The sequence below is a fragment of the Tasmannia lanceolata genome, unplaced genomic scaffold (assembly GCF_043159265.1).
Source record: "Tasmannia lanceolata isolate RefF3 unplaced genomic scaffold, GAP_Taslan_0.1 ptg000002l, whole genome shotgun sequence".
Lineage (NCBI taxonomy): Eukaryota > Viridiplantae > Streptophyta > Magnoliopsida > Canellales > Winteraceae > Tasmannia > Tasmannia lanceolata.
The window spans coordinates 8,077,017-8,089,082 of NW_027518679.1; positions in this window are offsets into that span (position 1 = coordinate 8,077,017).

Here is a 12,066-nt window from a genome sequence, read left to right on the forward strand (position 1 = left end):
TTCTAAACATTCATCAGTAGAAGAGTGCCGATAGAATAAAAGAAGTTCAGTTTTACTTCTTTCGAGAGATTTTCAAATACCACTTTTATCATTTCTTGAAGTGATAAAAGAAATGTGGTATTAAACTTCCATTTTGATCATGTATATTGAGCATTATGGTTCTCATCTATTTATACATGATCTTTTGATTGCCATGGATATGGTATTCACTATTTTATTTTTGTATCCATGTGTTTATTAGACCATCTTCTTAAACTCATATCCTCGGTCTAATAATCATCCATTCATATTCAAAGTGTGATTGGTTTAGGAATGGAGCAATCTAAATGGTTAAAGGTGATTAATTAAATCATGGGTTCTATGTGCCTTGATCTATTACATTTAAATTAGATGCACATAGTCAGGGGGAGCTTTCACTTGCAAATATACAATTCTCTAAGGGCATGCAACTGAAACTCAAAAGTTATTTTATAGTTCTGAGCATGTTCATGCTCAGGAAGAGACTTCTCTGCCCTATGACAAGAAAACCCCCATTCATGCAACTTGTGAACCTAAATGGTTATGTCATCAATCCGAGCATATTCTTGCTCAGGTAGAGACTCATCTTCTTGCAAGTTGCAAATGAAGCCCAAGTGTTTAAATCACTCACCTTTTAAACCATTCTGTCTTGTTATGCCCTTTCACATAGGTTTCATCTAGGGCCAATGACAAATAAATAGGGAGAGAGCCAAATTGTTGCTTTTTCATGTTTATATAGACCATTGTGATATGCTCACATAGTCTATTGGCCCCATAATTGTGCTTAACTTACATATTTTTTGAAAAAAAAAAAACAAAACTGCTTATCATGCTCTTTACTTTGTTTTCTATTTTGATAAGCATCATATGAGCTTCATTGACATATCATATACACTTTGAATAACTCTTATGAGTTATTCTTCATCTTGACACCCCACTTGCACTTTCACTTGCATATCCTTACCTTTTCGCTGTTGCTAAAAGGGGGAGAGTTTTTGGGAATTGATTAGGTAGTCCATATTGTATATGCACCACATGCTTTATATCATTTATTATACTTGTGCATATAGTGAGGGGAGCATTGCTTAAATTGATTATTGTATTTAAATGCTCATTCAAATATCGTTTAATAGCTCCTACCTCCCTAACCAATTTGTTTGCCATCATAAAAAAGGAAGAGAATGTAAGCTTAAGGGTTCACATGGGTTAATCATTCACCTTACCTTCTTGTTTTGATGTTAGCAAACCAAATTGATTAGCATTTATGGACTGATCTGTTACTTTGAGGTGTTGTGTTGTATACATGATTTTCATGTCAAAATCGTCATTACACAACTCTTCACAACACATGACTTGTGTATCAAGGATTAAAGAAACCAAGAGCTTGCACTTACATTGGAGTCATCCTCATTTGAAGATGCTCAATTAAAGAAGCTCACCATGAAGATCCCACAATTTCCTAAGCAAGTGTCAAGAAGGAGCTTGGAGCTGAACATACCATTGTTGACACCTCATGCACCTCACTACATGCAGTGAAGATTTGAGGATGTCAAAAGAGCCAAGACAAGGTCAAGATGTTCACCCAAGCCAAAGTAAGTGTCAAGAAGGAGCTTGGAGCTGAACATACCATTGGTGACACCTCATGTACCTCACTACATGCAGTGAAGATTTGAGGATGTCAAAAGAGCCAAGACAAGGTCAAGATATTCACCCAAGCCGAAGTAGTCCAAGAAAGTGCAAAGGAGCAAAGACATTCCAAGAAGACTCATGGTATTCATTTTTAGAATGTATTTGGAGTCCTCTTGATTTTATGTTTAAATGCACTTTCAAAAGGTTTACGAATGGTTTTTATACTTAACATTTTACATCTTTGAAAACCATCAACACACCCAAGAATGTGTTCGAAAACCTTGGACTTAAGCCCAAAGACTATAGCCCAAAAGCCCCTAGATTTTAAAGTTAAAATGGACTTTCACTCAGGGCCGGTCGACCGGGCTTTGTCGGGCGACCGCGAGATGGAACTTGAAAATCCAGGCCTTCTCGAATTTTATTGGGCCGGTCGACTGGTTTAAATCGGGCGACCGCGAATGCGCTTCTGTTTCAGACAGAACAATCCAATTTGGTCTAGAGCGGGCGATCGCTGTGGGTCGGTCGACCGAGATAGGTTTTTGAGCCAAATTTTTGAGCAAACAGTAAGCCCTCGCCAGGCGACCGCCATGTGGCCGGTCGACTGCGACGGTAAGAAATTTGAAAATAGAATAGGGCGCCTGATAGGGAGGACGACCGCTGTAGCCCGGTCGACCGCCGCAGTCGAGCAAACTAGCCGTTGGGGCATTTTCTGCTTGACTTTTTCAAGCCATTTATTTATAGTTTTACCCCAAACGGTCATATTTTCAAATACACTATATATACCTGATTAAAACCTATCTACCTACGCTTTTGAACAATAGAGAAAGATCAAATCTCATTTCTCTTTGAGCTTCAACATTTTATTTCAAAAGCTAAAAACCTCTTTGATCTTCCATTTCGACAACTTATCAAGAGGCACTCCATAGGGCTTTACATTTGTATATTCTTGTTGTGAATGTGAGCTATCAATGTGTAATCCGCCTATTTAGAGGCAAGAGAATTTTTATTTTTATTTGTTCTTCATGTGAGGGTTTCCTCTTCAGCCCGTAAAGAAAGGTGAAGAAAAGGGTCTCCGATTTGGCCCGTGAAGAAAGGTGAATCATGTGCAAGTGTTTGACTCCCTTGTCAAGGCTTCGTGCGAAGGGCTTCGCTTTGGCCCTTGAGAATGAAAAAGCAAGGGTTTGTTTCCTTTGGAGATGAAGGAGTCGGGTGTACGGCTTCATCATTTTAGTGGAGATCCCAAGGAGGTAAACTTGGAAGAGTGGAGTAGGTCAAGTTGTAACCGAACCACTATAAATCTTGTGCCTTGTGGATGCTCTCTCTCTCTCTCTCTCTCTCTCTCGCACGTGTGGTAATTGATAATCTCTAACCTTACTTATGTTTATGCTTTAATTAAATAAGGGTTAGTGAATGCAGTTAAGAGAAATGTTTAAACCCTAAATTGCATTATAATATCTATTTGAACAAGGGTTAGCTAAATGTGCATGATTAGAAAGTTTAATCCTTAGAGTTTATTGATATACCTATTTGAACAAGGGTTAAACTAATTAGTGTTTAATTAAATAGATTAATTTTTAATCTCTTTTAATTAAGCCTAAAATTTATAATTGTCCAATTCAACCCCCTTCTTGGATTGTCACACCTGTATTTCACTTCTTCATCTTGAGAGTGAACATCTTGAACTTTATCTTGGCTCTTGTGACTTCCTCCAATCTTCAAATCAAGTTGAGAGGTGCATGAGGAGTCATCAAGGCATGTTCAACTCCAAGCTTCTTCTTGACACTTGTTGGGAACTTGTAGGATCTTCATGATAAGCTTCATGACTTGAACATCTTCAAATGAGGATGTCTCAATTGTAGGTGCAAGCTCTTGATCAATGTAAGGGTGGATCCACAAGCCATGTGTTGTTTTGAGTTGTGTAATGATGATATAACATATCAAATTCCTCTGTAGAGCACAACATCTCAAAGCTACACATTTGTCTTACAATGCTAATCAATTTGTGTTTGCTAGCATCAAACCAAGAAGGTAAGGTGAATGATTGAACCCATGGGAACCCTTGGGCTTACATTCTCCCCCCTTTTTATAATGGCAAACAAATTGATTAGGGATGAAGGAGATATCAACAAATAGATGAATAAGCATGATATGATATACATAATAGAGCGTAGCTCCCCCTCACTATATGCACAAATATAATTAATGACTGTAAAACATATGGTGCATATACAATGGGACTACCTAATCAATTCCCAAAATTCTCCCCTTATGGCAACAACAAAAAGGTAGGGATGTACAATTGAAAGTATAAGTGGGGTGTCAAGATGAATAATAGCTTGTCTAAGCTATGTGCCTTGAATATGATATAACATTCAAGCTCTTAGAATGCTTATCAGAAAGAAAACAAAAATGAGATACATGATAAGCCAAGTTTTTTTTTTTTTTTGATCGAATGATTTGCAAGTTAAGCATAAGAATAGGGGTAATAAACCATATGAGCATAGCACATTCATCCATATAAGTGTGAATATATAACCATTTAGCTCCCCCCTTATGAATTTGTCATTGGCCCTAGGTAGAACCTATGTAATAGGGCATAACAAACAAGATAGCTATAGATATGACAATTATAGCTTATCATGGACAAACTCATCATGGAGATAGATGTGTATATTTTTAAAAATACATGATAAGCATAAAGATACATAGGATAAAGGATTAATCAACTGAATTAGGTTCCTATGAATGAGTTTCAATGAAATTGCAAGTTAAGGCTCAACATTTGAAACTTATCAAGGATAGATGTTGAACACATGATGTGCCACATGATAAGACCAAAATAGGACATATATACCTTTAAAACTCCTCCTTAGATAATGACTCATACAATGAATGCGTCTAAGGGATGTCCAAATATAGTCCTCAAGGGATAACAATGAGAATAGGTAAAGAAGAACCCTTGGGCTTCAAAATTGCATGATTTCTAAATGAGATTATGAAATAATTTATCATACACATGCATTTAAAAATTGTTTTCAAAAAGATATTTCATTTAAGCACACCCTATAAGATAAATGATCAAGTATTAGTTTTAGCTACCCAAACCTTTTTGGGTCCATCTATGTTAGTTTCACAAAACTTGTCTTTTCTCACCCAAACATGGTGAGACGATCTTCTAAATCTACATGCATAGTTGAAATGTCCACGTACACCACAATAGTGACATGTAGGGATGAAGATGCTTGTGCTAGCATATGAGAGTATAAACATGAGAATAGCTAGCATATGGAGCTTTGGACTTGACAAACTTATTTTTGTAAGTAACTTTCTTTTGAGAATTTTGGTAACCGAGAACACTCTTTCCAAAAGAAATTTTACTTTCTAAGATCTCATTAAGTTTGTTCTTGCCACAAGAATGTTTGAGAATAAGCTTATCATAATCACATTTTAGGTTCTTATTCTCCAAACACAACTTGTCAATATCATTGCAAACTTTTTAATTTTCTTCCTTCAAATGATTAAATTTACAAATAAGATTTTCACATTTTCCACTCAATAAATGGTTTTTCCATAATTAATTTATCATTTAAGGAGATTTTCGAATCAAGTTCATTTTTCATGTTTCCAAAGTCCTTAGTTATCTTTTCAAGAGATTTTTTGAATTTTTGGCTTTTGGCAACTTCAAGAAGTAAAGCTTCTTTAGCATGTTCACAAACTTCAATTAATTCTTCCATGGTAGGTTTTTCTATATCACTATCATTTTCACCACCATTATCACTATCACTTTCAAGGAAAGAATCTAAAAGTTGACTTACATTGTGTTGGGACGGAACGCTTGCCATGCAGCATACAAAGTTGGACTTCTCATCCTCACTTGAGTTGCTTTTGGATGAGTCACTCAGGCCATCCTAATTTGCGCTAAAGCTCTTCTTTTTCTTGTCCTCTTTCCTTTTTCTTCTAGTCCTATCATTTTTAAGATAAGGGCACTCAGGCCGAAAGTGTCCGGCTTTCCCACATTCATAGCATTTGACGGAATCATCATCTTCTTGTCTTCTTGGGGAGTTGCTTCTTCTAGCATATCTATTCTTCCGGTTCAATCTTCCAAGCTTGTTCATCTTCTTGGTGAGGAGATCAAATGCTTTAGTTAAATCCTCAAAATTTGACTCTTTGTCACTCTCGTCTTCCTCACTATCAACCTTTGCCTTGAAGGCTACTCCTCTCTTCATTGTTTCTTCCTTTTTGCCTTGTGTTTTTTCTTCCCTCTTCTTCATCTTCATCTCATGGTTAATGAGGTTTCCCATGAGGTCATCAAGTCTAAGGGTATCCAAATCTTTAGATTGCTTGATCACCGTAATGATTGGATCACAATTGTCCGGGAAGCATCGAAGAAGCCTTTGGACCAACTCGTAATTTGTATAAGTCTTTCCTAATGCACTCAACTCATTAACAATGTCAGTGAAACGAGTAAACATATCGAAAATAGACCAATTTTCATACATTTCAAAATATTCAAAGTCACTAATTAACATATTAACTTTTGATTTCTAAACTTGAGTTGTCCCTTCATGGGTTGTCTCAAGTGTGGTCCAAATTTCTCTTGCCGTTTTACAATTTGAGACTCTATTGAATTCCTAGGGAGATAGTGTACAAAACAATAATGTCACTCCCTTGGCATCCAATGAAGCCCTCTTCTTGTCCGCGGCACTCCCATTCTTCCTCTCCTCGGTAGGTTCAAAATATCATTCTTCAATTAGTTCCCATATATCAAAATCTATGGATTTAAGATAAAAAGACATTCTAATTTTCCAATATCCATAGTTTAGTCCATTAAAGGATGGGGGTCTATTGAAGATTGACCTTTGGCGTAACCGGAGGGACTTAACAACAAAGGGATGGTTGCCATGAATCTTTCTCTTATAGATTTTTGAATAAAAAATCTATATAAGAACCTTCGCTCTGATACCAAATGAAATCCCAATAGGCAACCAAGAGAGGGGAATTGGGTCTAATTAAAAATCTACAATTTGTGATTTGTTTAAGCCCTAGAAATTTAAAGTGCGACTAGCCCTTGTTGATTAATGAATGAACAAGTAAAAGATATTACCACAATCCTGTACGAAGGAGAGAAGAGAGAATGAGACAATGTATACGAGATTTATAGTGGTTCGGTCTATCACAAGACCTGCTCCACTCTTCACGTCCACGCGCAAGTTCCACTATCTCGATCCTCCTTCAAATGGCTGGATCAATGAGCCAATTACAATGATCAAGCTTCTCCTTTCGTGGGCTGAAGCGTAGAACCCTTTACAACCAAGCTTCACTTTTCTCAATGGCCAAAGCGTAAAACCCCTCTCACAAACTTCTTCTTTCTCAAGGGTCGAAGTGTGAAACCCTCTCCTCAAACAAGCTTCTTCTTCTATAGGATTGAAGCGTAGAAACCCTCTTTACAAAAATTAGAAGAAAGAAAGAAATGAAAGCTCTCAAGCCTCTTAAAGGCAAATACAAACAATCAAAGCTCACAAATACTCCAAGGAATAGATACAAACGTAAAGCCTATGGAGATCCTCTTGATATGATGAAAAAATACAAGTTCAAAGAGGTTTAACCTTTCATATAAAAGTTTAGGTTGAAGAAGATAGGATTTGATTTTTCCAAAAGGTTGTTTAGAAATGTTTAGATAGTGTATATATAGCCCACAAGGAAATATGACCGGTTGGGGGTAAAACTGTAAATTACAGGGTTGAAAAAGTCAACCTGCGAAAGCCCCAACGGATCTATTCCCAAATCGAAGCGGTCGAGAGAGGCACGGCGGTCGCCCGCCGTTATCGGACTCTTATTTTGAAATTCAAAATTCATACAGGTGCGATCGACAAGCCCAAGGGCGGTCGCCCGGCGAGGGCTTCCTGTTTGAATTAAATTTTCACTCAAAACACTATCGCGGTCGACCAGACCCATGAGGTCGACCGCCCAAACCATACTGGATTGTTTCTGTTCTAAATAGAAACGTATCCGCGGTCGCCCGGCTTACCCAGGTTGACCGGCCTGATAAATTTTGAGATACCCTGGAATTCCAGTTAGCATCCCGCGGTCCTCCGGCATAGCCCGGTCGACCAGCCCTGAGTAAAATGTCTCTAGGCTTAAGTCCAAGGTTTTCAAACACATTTTTAGGTGTGTGTTGATGGTTTTCAAAGATGTAAAATGTTAAGTATGAAACCCATTTTGAAAACCTTTTGAGAGTGTATTTAAACATAAAATCAAGAGGACTCCAAATACATTCTAATAGTGTATACCATAGAGTCTTTCTGGAATATCGTGGCTCTTTGCACTTCCTCGGACTTCTTCATCTTGAGAGTGAATATCTTGAACTTTGTCTTGGCTCTTGTGACTTCCTCCAATCTTCAAATCATGTTGAGAGGTGCATGAGGAGTCATTAAGCCATGTTCAACGCCAATCTTCTTCTTGACACTTGTTGGTAACTTGTAGGATCTTCATGATAAGCTTCATGACTTGAACATCTTCAAATGAGGATGTCTCATGTCTCAATTGTAGGTGCAAGCTCTCTATCAATGTGAGTGTGGATCCACAAGCCATGTGTTGGGTTGAGTTGTGTAATGGCGATATAACATATCGAATTCCTGTGTATAGTACAACATCTCAAAGCAACACATTAGTCTGACAATGCTAATCAATTTGTGTTTGCTAGCATCAAAACAAGAAGGTAAGGTGAATGATTGAACCCATGAGAACCCTTGGGCTTACATACATTTATATAGGTATGGTTACTGTCATGAGTTATGGATGTGGCTATGGATGTGGCTAAGGTGATGGAGTAGTGCATGGATGTGGTTAAGGGAGATGAGGTATTACATGGATGTGATGATGAAAAAGTTTAATAGCTATCAGATAAGGTGATGGAGTGGGAGTTCGGTTAAAATTAAATAGGTTGGCCAAGGGGAGTTAGGTTGGGTAGGGATGCAACTTGGGTTAGGTGTCGGGCTGGGATTGGGATGGGGCTAAGGGATTGGCTAGCTAGGTCGAGTACTAGGGGGAAAGGTTGGCAGAATGATCCTTGGGTTAGGTGGAATGGACTTTTGGCCATGGGGTTGAGGGATAGGCCGAGTAGGCCATTGGGGGATTGGATCAAGGCTGAGTAGGGTGCACCTTGGGTTGGGTAGGTGGTGTAAGGTGCTAGGCTACAGCTTGGGGTCCAACTCGGGTTGACTCGGGTCGGGTTGGGTTCGGATTGGGCTGAATTGGCTGGGGTTCCCGTTAGATGATCCCGGTTAGGGTCGCAGGGGGGGGGGCGCTAGGCAGGTTGAACTCGGGTCGATTCAGGTTGGACCCGGGTTGGCTTAAGTTGGCTCGGGTGGAACCTGGGCTGAACCGGGTTAGGTTGGGTTTGGTTCGATTGGACCAGATTAAACTGAGTGAGTTGAGTTGACTGTACCGAGTGGGTGGGTTGGGTTGGACCCAGGTTGAAAAGGGATTGAGTAGGGTTGAGGTTGGACCAGGTAGGTCCGGCTGAGTAAACCGATTAGATGAGGCTCGTTGGGTTCAGATTCATGGCCATATGACTTAATTCCAAACTATGAACAATAGAGAATTGGATTAGGCCGATTTGGGTTGATGGCGGGGTCGATTGGATTGAGCGGATTCGGGTTGACGGTAGGGTCGATTGGGTTGAGCGGATTTGAGTTGATAGCGGGATTAATCGGATTGGGAGGATTCGGGCCCGGGTTGGAACGGTTTGCGCTAGAGTGGTTCAAGTTGAACCGAGTAGGGGTCGGGGTCAGGTTGCAGGTTTGGGGTTCTTGGTCCTACTTTAAGTTGGGATGCGGCTTTGAGTTGGGGTGTGGGGTGGGGTTGAACTGGGTTGGGGCAAAACCGGGTTGGGATCGGGTTGCGGGTTTTGGGTTCGGTTGGATTGGGAATTTGGTGGAGATGAGATGGATATGGGTATGGTCTTATGGGAGTTATGAACATGGTCTGTTCATAGTGGTAAGGCTATGGACTAATTTAAAGGGATGAGGTTAGCTATGCTATTAAGTATATGGGTTGTTCGGATGTGATTTGGGTTGTGACAATATGATACATGGGATGAGAATATTATGATATGGTGGTGTTGTAGGGGTTGGCTATGGCCATGTGTAGACACCCCATTTTAACCGTGCCCTAGTAGCGTTATTTGATTAGAAATCCTATCAATTTAGTGTTCTAGGATCCCAAATTTATTTCTAGGATAGGTTAGGGTTTTAATTAGGTCTCCACAAAATTTCGTTAAAATTCGCCAAGAAATTACAAATAGGACGAGCGTCGCAGTGAAGTGTAATGCAACAATGAAGGGGGGTGAATTATCTGCAATAGGGAGTTAACCGAAGCAAGGGGGTGAATTAGCTCGTCTGGGACGGAGCTGATTCGCGCGCTCATCAAGGTTTTGTGCGCTTATTAAATCTGGTAGTGCCAATATCAGCATCCTTTTTTTTAATATATATAAAAAACGAATGAAAAAGGGGATTTTCTCATTTTCGTTTACAGAGAGAGAGAGAGAGAGAGAGAGAGAGAGAGAGAGAGAAATCCGATCATCTTCTCCGGCTTCTTCACCGGAGCTTTGGTCACTTTCCTTTTCCTTGCTGCTACCCTGTTTGTCTTCATTTTCCTCAGTAGAATTTCATTTTCGTTGAAAATTTTTAGAGGAAGAGAGAGATCTGAGAGAGAAACCCGAAAATTTGTAAACCCTAAACCTTGTTTTCATCTTCTCCGATCACTATCTCCGGCCGGATTTTGGAACTCTGGTTAGGTTTCCGATCATATTATCCTCCTTTCTCTTGTTTTTAAGCGTATGGCATCATCTCTTTTATCTTTTACATCCTCAAAACCCCAGGATTCCTTTCTTTTCAGTTTCAAACCCTAACCTCAAGCCTTAGATCTTTGTCTCAAGTCTTAGATCTTGTGATTCTTCTTCTTCTTACCATGAAACTAATGTATTGGAATCCAGATCTGCACAATTTTAACTCTAATTCACTTATAGCTCTGATCTGAGTTCATTCATATTTTAAATTCGTTGCAATCTACTGGAGTTTTGTCAAGGCAAGGTGATTTCTGCAGTTCGGATCAATTGAACAAGCTGCATAGAGTTGTTCGGTTAGATTTTGATCTTCATCGACAAATTCAAGATCAGATCTGGTTATTCTCAACCCTAATTTCTACAATTCCAAGATCAATAACTTTCTATAACAATAGTTCAAGTAAGCTTCTTTATTATTTCTTGATTAAAATATATCTGTTTGATTTCTTGTGGGGAGATGATTTTACTTCCTGGCGAATAGATAATCTGTAATTATATAGAGAAGATTTACTCGATTTTATGCAGTAAGATGATATGGATTTTCTAAGGAGTAAATATCTGGTGTTGTAGAATTATTCTATTTTATGTATTGAGACGATTCTTACTTCCTTAATGAGTGATGATCAGACTTTTTGATTCTTCTATTGAGATAATTTGATTTCTTATGGAACTCTTACTTCAATTTTAATTGATCTCACTTGATTATGCTTGCTGTATTAGTAGTAATTTTTATGTTATTCATATTATTCTGTTGTGAACTCTTCAATTTTTTGCAAGGGGTAGCTTAATTTCGAGTCTCTGTGATACATTCTTTTTGCAAATAATATATATTAGGAGGCATTATTAGATTCATATTTCCACTTTTCTTCTATTGTCCGAGAGATACAGAATCTGGATATAAGCTTTGGTTGGAGTGTTTCAGCTTGATTTGTGTGAATTTAAATGAATTGTATCAAAGGTAAATGGGCATGCATGTTTTAGACACCCCATTTTGACCGAACTCCAAACCCTGAAATCGAATAAATATGCCGAAGTTAATCGTAACAGTTTCAGAAATTCAAGTCCCGAAAATTCATGGAAGCATGTTCAAGTGTGAAGAGAACCCCCACTTTCATTGACCCATCTTGCTCATTAGTGAGTGCAAGAAGAGTGCATGCAAAGTTTCAGAAGAATTGGACGAGAAATAGCAAATAGGACTAGCTGAGTTTGTGCTATAATTAATGGTGAATTAAAAAAAGTGGAGTGCATTAGTGAAGCAGGGGTGTGCCATTACCAATCCCAAGTGTAATAGCAAGAGCAAAATGTTCACCTCTTTTCTTATTTAGACCACCCTTATAGTGTATTAAATACACTAGAAGTTGCTGTCCAGGGAAGAACGGAGCATATTCCATTTTTGTTTAGACCCCTTCTCTTATACGAACCACTTCCCTTTAACAAAAAGAGTAGTCATAAATTGCACCAAATGGGAGGTGACTTAAGTGATACATAGGGCTGTCCATGGAAAATGAGGGTGCCAAAATATCATTTTCCCATATAAGAAGCCATCGAGCTACGGTTTTAGGGGAGGCCTCATT